This window comes from Anser brachyrhynchus (genome assembly GCF_964034855.1).
Source record: "Anser brachyrhynchus genome assembly, chromosome: 3".
Taxonomy (NCBI): Eukaryota; Metazoa; Chordata; class Aves; order Anseriformes; family Anatidae; genus Anser; species Anser brachyrhynchus.
Window position 1 is genome coordinate 111006893 of NC_137696.1, and position 19106 is coordinate 111025998.

Here is a 19106-nt window from a genome sequence, read left to right on the forward strand (position 1 = left end):
GTATAACTTTTGCAGCAAAAATGATAAATCTCAAACAGTCACGGTCACATAAATGATGTGTTCATTATCATACATTGATTTTAACATTTTGTATCGCTGAAGTCTCAGCTTGTCCATTATCAACAACTGAAGAATTAACCTTTCTCTCTTGGTCTATACTGTATTAATTATCATTAAATACTACGTGCCATGTTGGTTTCTTCCTCTGCTCCATCAAGATTACTCCATAATTGGACAGCTCTTGTCACTGTTACATTTTTCTTTTCTGTCGGCCTCATTTTTTCTTAGCTTAATTTCAGTCTATTACAGTTCATTATTTTGTTTGAGAAAATTGAAGGGATTCATCTCTCTTGCCGCCCACACCCCTGTACCCTTGCAGATGACTGGTGCGCTCCCACCAGTCACTGCTCCTGCACTGTGCTCATTCACTGGGGAAGGCTTACAACATGCTTATGAGGGAAACACATCAGCTCAAGACTTTATTTGTGTGTGTTACCCACCCACTCCCAAAACACCCCTATGCATCCAAAGAAAACCCTCGTTTATATGTGTAATGCTCCAAAGACGCAAGGTCTGGGTGTAGCAGCGATGCCTGGTTTTGCTGAGCATTTTCGCATGTGTTTAAATTCTGCTCTCTTCAAGAGGGCCGAAACACTCTGATACATTTTCCTGGACACAGATTTCTTTAAACGTGGCCTTATGCGCTTTGCCAATCAGAATGTGCTCATGTTCAACCTTACATGGCAAAAAATGGATCTTTCTGAACCGCATCCAAGCAGGCACCAGTGGTTTTCTGCTCCCGGCCACCCATCAGGCGTCAGCACAATGGGACCTTGATTGGTCCCTGCAGGGGCTGCTGCAGTATAAATGAGAATGATTTTCTGCTCATGAATAACAGAGAAAGTGCAGTCTTATTGCTTAGAAGTGAAATGTCTAGAAGGCAGCCTGACCTTTGCATCCCCCTGACTTAATTTTTAGAGGCATTAGTAAATACAAATGTACATAATAATATATATAATACTACATATATAGTATATATATAAAAAGACACCTAATTCCTTCACTATTTGTTAGGCAAAACTCAAGCAGAGAGGAGATAAAACTTGCATCCTCCCCTGGGCTTTCGCCTGGGAACGGCCGCCGGCCAGCTGGCCACCTCTCGCTTGTTTGCAGAGGAACAAATCACACCCTGGCTTGCCAGCAGGTCCTTCTATTTCTACTGGTTGTCACAGTAATAAATCAATTGTTGCTGCTAAACACAGCTCCCATCCAACTCGTGGGGAATCTGTAAACTCTTTGCAGCACAAATGTCAACCAAGCGCCGACTGGGCTTTCAGACTCGAGTGGCGGTTGTTTGCCAGTTGGTTATTTGCATTGGAACAGCAAATTTCCATTTGCAAAAGCCTTCACCAGTTGGGCCCACTTGCCTGTAGGAGCAAATTAATTGCTGCTGTAGGACATCACCCCCGCTGTGACTCACACACTGCACATTTGTGCCGCCTTGGCTGGAGAAGCGAGCACCAGTTGCCAGCTGGACTTCATCCTTGCATGCCGGAGCCCTTATCGCCTGCCTCGTGCTGGACCCCACCATCAGGGCGGCTCACGAGGGACCCGAGCAACTCAGAGGTGTGCTCGAGTGAGCTGGGCTGCTGGGGAGGGTCTTGGCTCAGCCACACGAGTAACCATTGCCCAAATACCAGCAGGCTCCAAGCACAAGAGACATTGTAAGAGGTGAATAAACCAGCGCAGGAGACAACAGTATTATTCCCTTGGCTAAGCCCCAGTGATGCCAAAGGTCTATTTTTTTATTGTTTGTTTGAGGGGGATAGTTTGTTAATCATAAGGTTGTTGATATCCCCAATGTGACAGCCTTCAGATCCATGACAAACTTGCAGGTGTCATTGCAAATAACAGTAACAATTGCTGTTCAAGCCTATTATACAATAACGTGCCACCTGAAAAGATCATGGCTCTCAATTTTCATTGACTTTAAAGGGAAAATAATAATATCCTTTTCATGTTGCAACTAGTTGTAAGCAAACCGGCTGCTGAAATCCCCACTGTGCATAGAGCAGCTCAGTAGATCCAAGCAGCAGTGTCACATCCACCAAGGGAAAGAAACCATGCTAACTAGATTCCTCTACATTTCTTACTGTTCTGGAGTAAATGAAATTATGGCGATGACAGAAAGGTGGGGGAAAGGAAGATAATTTGCTGGAACACTCCCTTCTGATGCTTCCTGGCTTAGCTTAGTCATCCAAATTGGTACATTTTGTAGATTTAAAAAATGGATTTTGAACAGCAAGGTGAGGAGATTGTGGAGCAATCCAGCGCTGCTGACTCTTGTGCAGTCTGTAATTAGGAATTTAGTGCAATGAACTCATCTAAAATCCCAGATTTCAGCCTAGTCAACTGTTACATCTATGCAAGCCACGTGATGCCCTGCGATAATGGCAACTGCAACAAAACATGAAGGATCTGTGTGTACATCAGTCCTGTGATGTGATGCGATGGGAAGAGGGCACTTCCAGCTACAGCAGCACCCATGGCAAGAAAAGGACGTTGGCAGTAGGCTGCTGGACTGGGCATGTGCCTTACAGCAAGGTTTTGCTCAAGGACCCCGACCTGCAGCTCAGCGCAGCAGCTTCTGTCCTGCTCAGGGAACATGGGAGGGACTTCCCCAGGCTGCATTATGGATGCATGAGAAAAGGTTCTGCACAAGAAAAGGAGATTGATTCCTGTTGAATATTCAATAGTCATGTAGGAAGTGTGATGGATATTTGGGGTGAGTGTGTCTGGGTGCAGCTTCGTTTCTAAATGGAGATTAAAATGAAAACAGCAATTTTCCTGTTCCATTTGCATGCCTCTACCGATTCTAATGATTTCCCACCCATCCAGACACTAGCACTGCTATGATTCAATAGGGAAGCGGCAGTTACTTCAGTGAAAGACCCCCAGCATTCAGTTGCCACCTTGTCCTGATCCAGGTAGCACCAGTCACCCACCATCCCAGTAGGCCATTGGCATGAGAGTGGTCTTCCAAATCTTTATTTTGTAACAAAACATCACTTAATGCGACTCAGATATGAATGAAAAGGCACACCACCACCACAATTTTATTATTATTATTATTTTGGTCACAAAATGTTACTTAAAGCACTTCAAGGCTTTTCATTGTTCTGTTTTGCTAATCAGTGTCTACCAATGAGCTGGAAAAAAAACTTAGAAACCACTGTTGCTGGCAGAGACTGCAACACAAATGCAAACACAAATCAAAGTGAATGATTTTCTGTTGAAAACCGATAAAGGCAGAGCAAGAAACAAATGTGTAGCAAATTGGTCTTATTTAACCACCATCCATTTAAACACTTTTGAATGCAAGGTTTGCACACAGACTGCTTATGCTTATTGAATGTGAACCTAGGTATGTGATGGGGAAAGGCACTTAGAGTTGAGATGAGGCAGGACAATTCCCACAGAACACAGTATGTGATGGCTGTTGCAACTGTAATGCTGCTAGTTACTACTACTAGTTTTCACCCTATTAGTTAATAACCAGCAGGGTGGAAAGGTGTCACTACCGTGCTTTGTTTTAGAGACTCAATGACTGACGTACTAAGGGCTGCAGGAATGAATTACGGGCTGAAAAAATCTGCCTTAAATTGAAAAAATTAACAGTCATTTCTTAGCTTCCCCAAGAGAAGGTTTAGAGATGGATTGATCAAGTACCATCAGAACAAGGAAGCTTCAGGTAGGTGTGGGCTCTTCAATGTAAGAGGCAGAAGCATAAAAAAAAGAAGTACATGTATACATCCACACCTTTAATGCAGATGCATAAAGTGTTACAAAGAGGTAACTCACTGCAGCAACAACTCATTTTAGAAGGTCAGGCTTTGCAGTCTGGACTCATGGCTGCATAATATTTCAGAAGACATGGCCATTGAGAAATCAGTCACCCAAATGTTAGTATACAGCGTATCTGAGGTGATGAGGGTGTCCCACTTGGCCTGGCACAGAAAGTGGGCACGTTTCCCAAAGGTGCTGCTCTGTTCCTGCCAGACCCAGGCAGACATAGGGCACCAAAAGTCTCCTAACTGCCCTCAGATGAATCAAGCTGGAGCTGGTAGTGTCACTTCAGCCTATGTGCACTTTGGCAGAGCAATAACTTTCAGATGCCCAATGCATCGACATCTATTGCCAGCAAAGATCTCAGTATCATTTATATATGAAAGGACCTACTGAAAACACCTCGTGCGACCTGTCAGCTCAAGAAGGGTCAGTTGGAGTGGGTTGTCCAGCATGATGTCCACATATGATACAGTGTCTGAGCACAGTTTCAGGCACTGCATTGTGACTTTTCAGCCTTCCCCGTTAGACTGAGGGTGTCTGGATCTGGCTGCTGGAGCCAGACCTGGAAACTCTGGTCCCAAGTTATTGAGCTAATATACTCAAAATCTGCTTCTGATCTCATATATCAAAATCATTTATCAAAATCATATATCAAAAATGAGAACTGACTCATGCCAGTTATGTCAGTTGGAAATGAGTTAAAAATCAGAAATGGGCCATTGATTCTGGCACTGGAACAGAAGCAGCCATGGGACCAGAGTGATGACCATTCTCCAAAACCCAAGCGATGCTCGCACAGCTCCTCCAGCCATCACTGCAGCCCATAACTGTGACAAAGCCATCACTCCTTTCTGCAGCTCTCCTTCTTGTTCTGCCACCCTGGAGAGCCTGCAGCTATGGATCCTCAGTCTTTTATGTGAAGGAAGACAGAATTATAAACTGCCCTGTTTTCTCTTACTTTGGAAACCTAAATTCAAGGCTCTTTCCGCAGTGGCTGAAAACTGTGGTTAATGTTTTCCAGCTGGTGAGAGTAGATCAAGCCTTTCAGAAATCACTTGTGTTTTTTTTTTTACTTATGTTCTGAAAGGAGGCCCATCTTCCAGTTTTGCATATTGGCTTCTGAATAGTAACGTCTGAATGCTATTTTCATAAACTAACTCAGCACCAAATTTTACAGATACAGTATTGAATGACTGCTTCTAACTTTGCAAGGTCTATTTTTTTCTTAGCTTTCTAACCAAAGTGTTTTCTTGCCTTTCTGATATACATCTAGCATCCTCCAGACAGCTTCTCATACATATTCAAATCTAACAAACAAAAGTCTGGGTAATAATTCTAATGTTATTGCCCTATGATTTCAACAGAAGTGAAGATCACTTGATATATCTGATGACTGAGTTGTATCTGGTGACTGACAAAATAACTAAATCATGTGATTTTACAGAATCATCTGAATAAAAATAAAATATTACCCACCCACAAAACTCAGTGAACAACTGATCAAGATGATCTCCCAAGTTTATTATTGAAATAAATCTGTGATTTAAATTTGGTGACAAAATATTTGCAAACACTTATTCCATTACTGCATGCTCATATTTTGTCATAAGATGAACCAGATGAAATGCAAGTAACTGTGTAGTTCCATGATGTTTAGTGAAACACATGTGCTTAACATCATTTTCTCTAGTCCTCACTGTGCCCCTGCATGGAAGTGGTGTGACTTCATCTACCATTTATTACAGATGGAGTGGCAGACACCAATTTTACCACTGTCAAAACAGCATTAACACTCAGTAGTACTTGGGTATTAAAATGCCGTGAACTTATCCCTCCATCAGACTGCTTGATATGGTGTTATATTGCAAAAAAAGATACCGTCATTGACACGTACCTGGTAAAAACAGGAACATCAAAGCTGCAGTGCAGTGACTGAAGGATGAAATGGAGAGACTTCTGGATCCGTTTCACCACCCTGAAAAATTCCCATCCCAAACAAACCACCTCAAACAGCCAGCGTAGCTGCTGAATCTTTTCAGCTGAGGACAATGAGAAAAGGTAATGTGTGTGAGAGGGAGAGCAATTGCCACTTAGCCAGGCTTGATGGGGACAAGAAAGGACACATGGCTAGTTAGTCTGAAAGCAAGGGACGGAACAGGTGGGAGTAGCACAGGTGAGAGATCAAGTTCAGGAGGGTGATGGGGAGCAGAAGAATGAAAAGGACTGCAGACAGAAACACTAAAGAGGAGAGGCCAAAGGGAGAGGTGTGAGAGAGCTTTTACATTTTTATACCATTTTGTCTTAACACAAAGCTCCATTTTGCAATTTCCTTTGAGTAATGTTAGCTCCCTATGATGAAAGTCTCTTCGGTACTTTTGGTACTGAAAGTCATTTGTTAAAGACAAATCCAGCTGGAAAAGTGACGATGTACGTGTGTGTGTATGTGCATACATATGTATTATACAGTCAGCCCTGCATAATTAATCAAAAATATTTCTAAGTACTTTCAGAAAAGTTTGCTACAGCTATAATTGAAGAATCTTTTAGGAAATAGATTTGCTATTGGGTATAAATATGAACTAACATATTTATGTGCTTACCCTTTGTGCTTAAGGAGATAAAGCAAAATAATTTTTCTTTTAATAGTTATTTTCTGTGTTGTGCTGAAAAGATCCTTCCACACAGCCACAATTTACAATCCAGAGCAACAGGGAAGCTATGAACTCAACCCAGTAACGAGCTTCAATCTATTCACATTTCCCTCGGAATTAACTTGTCATTACCTTATTTTTTCCACAACCAGCACAGAGCTGACTCACCTAATTAGAGAAAAATATCCAGCACAGAAAGATATTGAATGTTTCTGAAAATTAATGGCTATATGTCTTATTCCTTTTATTTCCAGATGGCAATTTTTTATTTTATTTTATTATTTTTTTTTCTGGTGAGCCCTATGGGAGAATTCTCAATGAATCTGAATACATTATTATTTTTTATTAAATTTATTTTATTAAAAAAAATCATATCATTCTTCTCATCGAAGTACTGTTCTTCCTGCATGAAACCCAAGGAAACAGCAGCAAGATTGCGGTATGAATCAGAAGAATATTTTTGTGCAGGACGTGGTGAAAAATAATCTTTCATTTAAAAATATTTTTAATTCTTCGGGAACTTGGACACTTGGCCTAATTTCTACTGAGTAATAGAAGGTCAGGAATGGCATTGTAAATCAGTACAATAAATACCTCAACTTTAAAACTGCCACCTCTGTGAGACTGCAAATGACCTCTGGCTTCTGATCTTATACAGTTAAGAAAAGAGTTAATAATTGGTTTTTAAAGACCTGTGGAATAAATGTAGAGGAACATTGAGTCAAAACACAAACCCTATCAGGGAAAGAGGGGAAAAATAAAGGGTCAGTCTTGACGAGCTGCCTTGATAGTTTGACTCTTGCATAGCCCCTTTCTCCAGCCTGTCGTGGTCTCTGTGAACCACAGCCCTGTCCACAGGCAATTGCCTGCTCCTCCCAGTTTGGTATTTTCTGCAGTCCCTCTTCCAGTGGTAAGATACATAACTCTTCCATAGATAACTCTTCAGATGCCATTTAGAAATAAAGACAGAGAAGGCACTATCCTTTTTATATATCTTGCTTTCCTGAGGACCTTAAAAAGATACCTCTTTTGCAGAGGAACCTGGAAGTAGCTTTAAATATTCCTGCTTTGCACACATGCTTGTATCCTGTCCTGAGAAGCCTCCAGCTGTCATTAAACAGAGGTACTGAGACGTTCAGCCTCCCTCCAAATGCCTTTATTGACTTGCCAGAAGCAGGAAGTGATTTCAAAGCCTGTTTTCACGCACCTATTGACTTTCACATTACTCCTTAAAGAGGGTTATTGGATGTTCACATAATGAATGATGATGTTATCATTGAAGAATTCATTAATTCTGAAAAAAAACATCTGCCATCTATGGAGCTCATCAAATAAACTGAAAAGAAGACATTGTAGGAAAAACAAATATAATATTCTTAATGAAATTCTGAGAAGGAAGCTAATTTGAGTAATACTTCTTAGGGACTCGTAATAGATCTTGCTTTCTTAAGAGCGCTGAGAAAATTGTTCAATGAATAAAAAGAGGAAGGAATAGTATAATAATGTACACAAATACAAATTTAAGTCCTTGATTCTGCAATTATTTCTGCAGAAGTCTGGGCCTGATAAACGAAGACATTGACCAACTGGCGAAAGTCAAGCAGAGTCCGCCAGGATGGTCAGGGCTGGAGCTGGGCTTGTTCAGCCTGTATGAGGGACAGCATCAGGGGGCTGTGCCAGCATCCTGCCCCTGGCTCCGGGTGGGTATTGAGGAGCTGCAGCTGGGCTCTTCACAGCAGTGCACAGCATGGGAATGAGAGGCAGAAGCCATAAATTGAAAGAGTTTCCAGCTGCATACAAGGAAAGAAGTGTCGCTGGGGACCATCAGGCACTGGATCAGGCTGCCCGGAGAGCTTGTGTAGTCTCCATCTTTGGAGGATTCAAGACCCAGCTGGAAAAAACCCTGAGCTGCCTGGTCTGATCTCATAGCTGACCCTGCTTGGAGCAGGAGGTTGGTCTAGAGGTACCAGATGTCCGTTCCAAAGTGGCTGATTCTGTGATTCTAACACCTTATGTGTACCAGCTTGATCGCCAGCTAGGATTTGTAGAGGCAATCACCGCTGTAAAGATGTTTTATTATCATCCCTTTAAATATGTTTGTCTTTACAATGAAACTTGCCAGTCCACACTCATATATCTAGATGATAAAAATCTAGAGACAACCATAAAACAACTTGGGAAAAAAAGCAAGATATTATTTACAGTGCAAAACTAAATCCTCTTGCAGCTTGTCCCCTATTTTTTTACATGAAGAGGTGCAACACGCTGGAAGAGGAATAATGACTACAAACAATTCCTAACTCCTGCAAGTAGCATGAAAATCCCACACAAGTCTGTCTAATCTCTGCTGTCGAAGCACTCCCATTCATACTAATCTATTCCAAAAATCACATTACTCTTTCACTGTGAGCATCTCCATTCACACAGGCAGTTGTCCAGAATTATGTTGAGAACATATTGCAGAAGCCCTTCATTTCAGAGCTAAAAAAACATGTGCTAAACCAGACAGACATTTCCAAGCAGAGAACACATGCATGAAGGTTAAACTGCTCCATACACGGCAGAAAATCTATGTTCTTTGCAGGGCTACATCCCTAATCCGTTTGCAACCATATATACAGGGTGAAATGCTTCAGGCCATCAGAAAAATGGTTCTTCCTCTGCCTGCAACAGGAGTATATTGCTCTTTGTAAATAATTCAGGTTTGTTAAGAAAAATGCTTATTTATTTTAGCACAAATATGGTTATGAAAGTCATTAAAATAGCACAGTAATGAGCTTGAGCTAACTGCGTATTTTACATTTCATGTTCATTATGGAAACTAATGTCAGGTTAAATATATGCATATACTTGAAATATAGAGCTTTTCCAAGTGAAAAGTATATTGAAAAGAAGTTTAAAGATAAAACATTCTGTTATCCACAGAAGAAAGTCCGATCTGAATTACCAACTAAATTACAGAGACAAGACTCACAGATCCCAGCAGAATCTAGTCGACAAGAAGTTTGCCCTGCTTTTGCCTCAGAATTGGAAGGGCACCTACTCAATTTTTTTTTTTCCAGCCTCAGTATGGAGATGCAATACACTGCTGAAGGCAGAGTGGCTTGAAGAAAATAAAAGAATAGCTCTCCATATAGTAATGGAAGAATAATGCTGGACTTTGTTTTTACTGGATTGATTTACACTGATTTTGGAAGTGCTCAAAACCCATAAGAAGTGATGGTATACTTGGGATCCTTTAGTAGCTATCTTTCTCATTCTTCTAGTTGGTGGCCAAGCAGAAAAAAAAAACCTGAAAGCAAAATAAAATTTTATACAGAGTATTATGTTCAGACTAACAAAGCAAAAAACTAAAACCTAAATGAAAAAAGAACAGTAGAGATATCACTTCTGGGATGAACTGATCTCAGGATTGAACAATTTAATACACGTGACTTGTATTTTCTCCTCATGGGTCTGTCATCTTTTTAAATGCCATTAAAACTCTGTCAAAATGTCTGCTAAGACAGTGGCTGTTGTTCTGAAAGAGATAATAAATATCAGGTAGATTAATGAACTGTATGGGAAGCCTCACTCCAGAAATAATGAAGCTCATAAACTGAACTTTGCCATTTACATCCACATCCTAAATCAACCGAGCATTTAAATGCACCCAGCTCTGACCAATTTACCAGGCAGGGAATCTATGATATCGGTTCATATAAATAGAATAATAAGGTTTCAAAGGATATCTCTTTGCCTCTTCCTTCAGAAACATTGAATATCTAGGAAACAGGATGGTGGACTTTTGGCTTCCTATTAGTCCACAGAAATCCTTAATGAGGTCCACATAGCCTATTTGTACAAAGGGTCATGTTCAGATAACAAGTAGGGAGGGAATTTTGTGCACGGTAGGAATATACAGCAGACAGCAAAGCTGCAGTTATAGGTCATAAATAACCTCATGGATCTATAGTCACTCCAGAGCCTGCCAAAAGCAATTGCTTCTGGACTGCTAGAACATCGAAGCCTGCACACTCGGTGCCTAAAACTGATAGCTGAGCACCTGGCCCAACGTTATGGCGATATGAAAACAGAATCATCTGTGTCAATAAGCATCCACTAATATCTCTGGTCATTGATTTCTGCTGTCATGTTAGAACATAATTTTATTTCAGTTACTGGGTTTTGAAAAAGAATTAAGGAGATAAGGAGCTGGTGTTTGAAATAATCATCTGGGTTGACAAGCAGAAACAATGAAAATATTGTAGCTATTCACAATATTCACAGTTAATAGAAGTAATACAAATGACTTTTTAACACACAAATAGAGTAAATGCACTTCAAGTTTTAATGTGGAACTGAATATACAATATTCAATAGACAATTTTGATTTGCTGTATAATCAGTGACCTCTTGCTCAACTGAGAAACCATTCTGATGCATAGTAATGAATTCTTAAAAATGTCAGATTTGGGCAAAATAGAAGCATTCTTGGAATACAATTCACTGAAAAAAATCAAAAGATTAAAGTTGCTGACATGGTGCACTGTATAAACTTGTTCAAAAAACTAACTCAAATAACCTGTGAAATGCTAAAATGTGAGACAACAGAACTCATTTTTTTTGCCTTTTCATTCTCTTAATTTCCATGAAAGAAATCATCTTCCCATTTTAAACATACTGTCCTACAGTTAATGAGAATTAATAAAATAATGGGATGAGAATTATTTTCACAATCTCAAGATAAAATTGTATCTTTGCATCAGGTAGGACGATTTTCTTATACACACATTGTCTTAAATAGTCTATTTCTTCAGCACAAATAATCTTTCCAAAATATCATCTAATTTGGTTCCAAATGAAATATTATTCAAGACTGGCTGCTGAAGTAGTTACAGCATTAATTTGTAAAACTTTTTATTTTAAGATTTTGTGCGGTTAGAGGTTTCAGATTCATTCAGATAACTCCGCTAGGAAATATTAAATTCTGAACTGCTGAAATGGTTGCAATTGTGAGGACCTCAAGCAGCCTACTGAACCAGTGGAATATTTCTTTTCAGCTGCAAACCTTTAACCCAGCAAACCCTTAACCCAGTAGCTGAGCTCCTGAGCTGACTCCTACCTCCTCTGGTGGCCTATTCTTCACGTGTCCCCTGAGGACAGTATCAACCCTAGGCCAGGTCATTTCTCACTTGGGAACTAATACCACAAGTTACTGCATGTTTATCAGATGCATCATGTCAGGTACATAGTATTTGACGGGCTGAACTCAATGTTGGAATACATGAGGGAAAATTCATGCCAGTGTTGAATTTGACCCAATTTCTATATGACTCAGTTTAATTATTTGTAAAAAGAGAAACAATGGCACCTATCTCATAAGCAAACTGAGATGCTTAATGATGCCTTTAAACATCATGTTTTAAATTCCAGGCTGGATGAAGAGGCAAACTTACAGAACAAAAAAGACCATGAAGTAAAATCCTACCAAAATTCTGTTTAAATCATTTAATTTTTAATTCACATTAACACATTTAGATGTGTTCCCCCAAGCTCCAGAGGATAGGCAGCTTGGTAAAGTGGGAGCAAACCTTTTATGAGAAAGTCTTACCCATTTCTAATACCATTTTTTAAATTTTAATTTATTTCCATTAACTTGGGCTCTCTTGGGCCTTGCTCCTTGCAACTCTTATGAAGCTACCCGTCTTTTGATTGAACACAACAATAAAAAGGGGTAACAATTCTCTTTAAAAATAAACGTCTAGGTTTACCTTTGAAACATATTTCCAACTCATATAATTATATTTACTAATCAATCCTGAGTTCCCTAATGCCATACAAAAGAAGAAAGCGAATTCCTGCAAAATTTGAGTAAATCGATCCTTTACTGGAGAGCTAATTACACTTTCTGGATTCCATATCTCTGTGGTTTCTCTATTTCTGGACTGTTTCAAGGATCCTACCATTTCTCAACAAGACTTTGTTTCTAACATCTTTCTACAAGCTGAACCAAACATTTTTTTTTCTGCATATCAGGAGCAAAATACATCCAAAATGCATCCAAGATCAGCTTTCCATGAAAGGTTTCCACTCATACGTAAACTAGCTGGGGATGATTTATAAACCACTGCAAAAGTGATAAGAAAAAAATTCTGTTTATACTAGTTTCATTTTTTTTCCCTGTATGCATGTTTAATTCTGCCCTTATTAAAATGGCCATTTTTGCTATTCTCTCGCTTGATGAACGGAGATAATCTGGCACAATTTTCTCATCTGATCGCGTCAACATCCACCTCAAAGGCCATGCCCAGCCTGTGGCTGCTCAGCTGGGAGCTGGCAGCCAGCTCTCCGGTCCCCAGGCCATGATGTTCTCCAGGAACCCGCTGCTTTGGGTGCCTCATGGGCGATAGGGGCAGCGTCTGGGCTGCACGCTGCAGCATGACCACTGAGTGCGTAGTCTCACTCTTGGCAACGTTCTTAAGCATGCAAGCAAGAAAGGCTTTGCAGCCAGGCCATGACAGATCCCAGAGTCCAACTGTGAAAGCACCAGCAAGCCCACGGCACTCCGAAGCTATTCCAGAGACCAGAGTTATTTAAATGCAAGGAAGGGATCACTTTGCTCCTGCCCAAAACTGCGAACCATCAGCAGGACAATTATGCTGCTGATGGTCTGGCAGATGCATCTGATCCCCTTCCCTGGCGTATGACGGCTGACCGTGTGCGAGCTGCTGGCAGCAGGCAGCCTGGCTGCACGTCAAGCAGGTGCAAGATGTGAAGGGATGGAAAAACAAGTGATGCTGCCTACAAAAATAACTACAGCTTTCGTATGTCTGGTGCCGGCTCGGGGTTGAGCTGCACGTTGCACAGCGATGATTTTAAGGTCGTGGTAACAGGTTTATGAGGGTGTGCTTCACAGACTTGCTCTGGGCAATAGGTCACAGTAGCTCTGTGAACAAAGTAGCTCTCTGAAAACAACAACAAAAAACGAGCAAAACCAGAGAAACAGTCTATACTACATCATAGAATCATAGAATTACATATTCATTTAGGTCCTTAAGATCATAACACTGTAAAGCAGATGCTGTATGTAAAGCAGACATAACATTAGGGGTCTGCGTTCATTTCCTTCAGATTACAGTGAAATACAAAGATAAGGCTCAGTTTCATGGTGACTGTGTCTGGCTGGACCTGTACCAGCTAACTGATGTGTTTACTTTAGAGTGATGTGGTCTAGGTTCCCTTCCCAGAGCCGCTTTTCTCATTACTGTTTTACATGCATACCAGAGGAGCGCTGTGCAGCATCACCAAGAAAGGATACAGACACTGCCAAAAAAAAAAAAAAAGTGCAACCAGCATAACAAAAGCAGTTTTTTGCCAGTGTTGTCCCCAAATGCTGAGCTAAAGCTGATTAAACTGTGTGACAAACATGCAAGACATACAAGGTCATTTGTAAGAGAACTAATTCTGCACCCCCCTTCCTGCAGGTGGTCACAGTTTTGCACTGCCTATATAGCACAAGAATTACTTCTGAGCCTTCAATTTTGCAAATCTGGATTAGGGAGGACAAGTTGAAATGGCCAACTAGTTCCTTGCTCTGGAAATCAGGGCTGGGTGTCCTCACTGATGTGCAAAACTGGGTGCTCCATCACAAGGTCAGACTAGAAGAGTAAATCGCCCAGGCTCGTGTTTAGCCCACACATCCACGGGAATATGGATTTATACGCAGAGTACCTGACTCTAGCTTTGAGGGCCAGCGGAGGTTTGTCTACAGGTGTATCCTGGGCTGGGGGAGCTGGGGAGGCGGGGGAAACAGGTCAAGTTACAACACTGAGAAAAATTCCCTCTTGGTTCATCTCCCATTCTTCTCTGTTCAGAATCACAGCATGCTCAACTGGATCTTTCCAGCCCAGAGCAACAAACCTAATTTATAATGTTCTTAATTGCTTTTCTTTTTCTTCTCCCCCAGCTGGCAGATGGACCTGTACCACATCAGAAATGCTTTGTGTTGTGCTTGCAGGAATGATAATAGAGCCCACACAATGACTCCAGTTCCTGATCTCTGCAAAGAAAATTCAGGGAGAAGCATTTGGTCTTTATTTATTTATTTTCAGTCTCAGCTCTTGCCTGAGCTCAGAAATAATTTCTGTCACTTTTTGTTTGCTTTTATTATATGGAGTTCTGAATTCTGTCTCTTAATTGCCATGAAGAATGGCTTTTGGAAACGAGCCAAGCTTTCTGCTTTGCTAAGGATGTAGGAAGGCGAAGGATGATGTGGGACAGCGCATGGCAAAGTGTGCTCTTTTAATAGACAGGGATAAAAGAAGATTACTTCTATCACATGTATCAACCAAGAAATGCATATACTTGGGGCTGGGTGTAATGAAGATTTTGATTAGAATTGCCTGCCTTTAGAGGTAAGACAAAGATTTGATGCAAAGCAGAGACACCATCAGATTCGCTTCATACGCAGTAGCAAACAAGGTTCACAACAATTCTAACATCTGTAGAATCAGCACGAGTCTTTTCTGCCTTCTTGCCATTGTGCTAGGTTATGGACAAGCATTTCAGAGCCCTGTTTGTGCCCAGCTCCTGGGGTGAACCTGCCATCATACTTTTGGATATATATTCCTGTCCCTCTGAAAGGGCTGTCTGACCAAGGGATATGAGCTACATTCAAAATCAAGTTTAAAAAGATTCAAAGAATGCAAAATCTTAAGATGTCATCCTGGTGACCTGTTATGTATTGGTGTGTTACCCTTGTAGAAGGAAAAGATGAGTGGTTTTCATATGAACCATTTTGAACTGACTACCATTCCAGATGAGAAATCAGGCTCAGTAACTCCTTCTGATAGAAAAGATCATTACATTCTAATTATTATTTAATGATTTATATAAAATATTTTATTTTTGAAGTAATTTCAATATTGTATAGTTGTATTCTTAAATATTATGCTGTAGAAGAAAAAAAGTCAGTTTTCTCCTTTATAACCCTTTAAGTTTAAAGGTTGCATGTAGAAAAACAGTGCACAAATGCATGAAAATTTGGCTTCTCCTTGCAGAAGGGGACTCAAAAAAATTGCCATTTCCACCAGGGTGACTCTGATTTTATCACTATATGCTTTTCCACTGAGCGGTCTGATGAGGAGACAATCACAGCAGATAACAGAGTGCTATGGTGTGCCCCAAAGAAGGCTCGAAGAGAGCATGGAGAGTTCAGGCAGTGTATGTGCTAAATAACATTAATTTAAATACAATTTTTGTGTGGGGAAAACAAAACTAAAACCAAAACAGGCTGTGTTCAGCCTCTGTGCAATGCAATGCAGCTGCCAGCTGCTGTGTTTAAGGATCGAGCCAGCTATGGGTTTCAGTGCCCTCCCAAGGAAGAGCACAGTGCCACGTCCCCATGGGGAATGAAATGGCACCGACCCATCCGTGGAGACCTCAGCAGACCAAGGAATCAGCCCCACAGGGATCTTCTGCTTTTCAAAGACAGCATGAAATCACCAGCTTGCCTTTAGGGCCATCAGCATCTTAAAAGCTCTGGGTTATTAAATTTTGTAGGCAGACTTTCCTTAATACATCCAGTTAATTATGTAAATCCCAAGGCTTTTGTATGGCTCAATTCTCAATTAGACAAACTGCAAGTGCCTGTATGGATCAGAAGAGCCAGAGTTCAGTTTGTATCACCAGAGATGGAAGCGTCAGATTCAAAGTTCACACACAGATCTGCTATTAAGAAATGTCAGGGTATTTCATGTATGAGTGGATTTTGTTTTTAACCATCCCTCACCTCCTGGATGAAAATGTGCCTCTTCTTTATTTGCTTTGCTCATACATTATTTGCAGGCACCAATTAATCTCTTGGTGAGAGAGATTTCTCACTAACTCAAGTAAATGTAGACAGAAATGTTCCTCTTGATTCATAAGGGTAATCTGGTTTTGCTTCTCTCTTCTTCTGTGCTTGAGCCTCTTCCATGCAAGTTTGTGCTTTTTGAATTTCCATGTAAAGACACACAGAATGTAGAAAAAATAATATAAAACAAAACAAAACAAAATAAAAAGGAATCATTGTTTTTCTTGGTTGTGTTCTCCTGCCCACTATAGTCTGGAACAAAGGTGATGCTAATGAGAGGATTAAAGAGCAATTGTCCAGAGCCCCTGCCTCCCTGCAGGCAGGGCTAAGAGGGCATCATGGATCTGTCTTCATTGCCACGTTGTACAAACTTGCGTGGGCTGCTTCCTGTAACAGCCCCGTATCCTCCTGGTGAACCTAGAACCAGCAAACTTTCCCTCCATGGGCAATAGTGAGGAAAATCTCCTGCTCCTCTGAGCTCACACACTTTCATATGTCCTCTGCAATTCACAGGCCAGTTTCTGCCAGAGCCAAACAGAGGCAAGTCTTTGTCAGACCATATTCTTCAGCAGTAGGAGGGTTGGCTTTATTCACTGCCATGTTGGGAGCATCTCAGGGAAAGAGTACTTGAAGCTACAGTTAGCCATTCACATTAATGTGACCATCATTTCACACCTCAAGTATAGTTTGCACTGTTTTCTTGGCATTTTGTCATCGCTTTATCTCAGATCACATTTTTCTTGTGGTAATAAATACTCTCTCTTCCTACTGGAGTAATTAAGTGGTTTAAATTCTGGTACAGGACAACAAACATAGTCTGAAGTCCACCTTTCCCTGATAGTTAGCTAATGGACAGAATTATTTCTCCAGTTTTATTGTACTACGGAGGAGTTGTGTTCTATACAGTGTGACCCATAAGCAATACTGTCTAAGACTAACCCTTATAGCATGCAAGCCTTTTCCCATTCTATTGGCTAGGAACTTGCCATTATTATTATTAATTTTTATATAGTAGTAATTCCCTCCATGTTTCCCTGATCAAATCATCCCACTAATTTTTCTTCCAAACTTTTTAAGTAAAGTACTCGGAGTTTCCTCTATAATTCACAGAATTTCCATCTCCCATGAGGACCAATGCACACACAGGCACCTACTGCTGCTCAAGGCATTTGTCTCACGCAGCATTGCACACAAAGAGAAATCTCAGATCTTCTGATGCTTGTGTCCTCCAAGAACACTCCTCTGCAGCACAGAAGGCCGTAACATAGAATCATAGAAAATTAGGTTGGAAAAGACCTTCAGGGTCATCAAGACCTTCAGGATCATCAAAAGAGCTTCAGAATCATCAAGTCCAACCATCTGCCTAACCTAATGACTAAACCATGTTCCTTAGTGCCATGTCCACATGTCTCTTAAATACATCCAGGGATGGGGACTAATGCTTGACCCTTCTAACGCTTGACATCCCTCTCCATGAAGAAATTCTTCTTAATGACCAATTCAAACCTCCCCTGATACAACTTGAGACTGTTTCCTAGGGTTCTATCACTTTTCACCTGAGAAAAGAGACAGGGCAAGTTTCTGCTCCTTGTTACCTAAAAATTCAGAGTGATATTGAATATTCATAATTGAATGTATGTTGTTATGACGTGAAGAGCTTACTGGCTAGCATCTCTCTCTTATCAATTTATTCTCAGCTCTCCCAGGAATGAGAGACATGAAGGCAGTTGCTAACCAGAGCTCTTATTCTAAACAGAGTTTCAGTCAAGCCACTTATCAACTCACTTCCAGTGTTGGATTCATTAAACAAACACTAGGTTACAAAAGCTGTCTTTATGACTCTTTGCAGCAAACAGAAATCTGAAGTAACGTTTTGAAATAAATCACAAGAGGCGACACGAATGAGGCATGGGGAGAAGGTAAATATCTACCACAGAAAGAATGGTAACTCCATCCTGTCCTCATGATAAAAACATGAGGAAAAAAGACTTTAAGCTCTTAACTAGACTGTCGTGTTGATGTAGACAGAGTGAGGCAAATGTCATAACATCTTTTGCAAAGCACTCTACATTAATTGACAAACAAGATGTTCCATTTCTCCACTATATTCAGAGGCTTATTGTTCAAAAAATTAATTGAAAATGACAAAACCTATTAGTAAAAATTACTTGAATACTTTTTTTTTTTTTCCTGGCTCCATATTCTGTCTCCTCTCCTCAGGAGAATTCAATGTCTACAAAACCCCCGGCAGCAAGGCAATTTTTTTTTGTCACCCTCTCCATTTGGAGGTGATTATTTGGGGAAATGTAATTAGAGGTTTTGCACACAAACAGCAGAAATACACGGCTGAAAATTTAAATCTGGAGATTTCAGGGGAAGGAATGTTTGCTGAAAATGTTGTGTGCTCAATTCACCCATCAAAAAGTTATCAAAACGGACTTCTCTCTTTCATCTGGAACAGGATGGAAGAGTCACACCATGACTGTATCTTCAAAAGGTCCAAAAGTAGAAATGCACAGATGAGAAAGGAAAACAAAAGAAAACCTGACTAAATAATGGCTCATGACCAAGCCTTAAAAATTAGTTTTGTCTCACAGAAGCTTAGACTACAGCAAAAATTAATGGATAAGCTGGAAGCAAGTGCAGCTAGCACTTTTAATCTGCTCATTACATTTAGATACTCTATGCCATGAAAAACATGCCAGGAGGAGCTGCCCCTTTCAAATCCCATTTTGTTTGTTTTGTTCACTGGTGCTGCTGTACACAAAGTG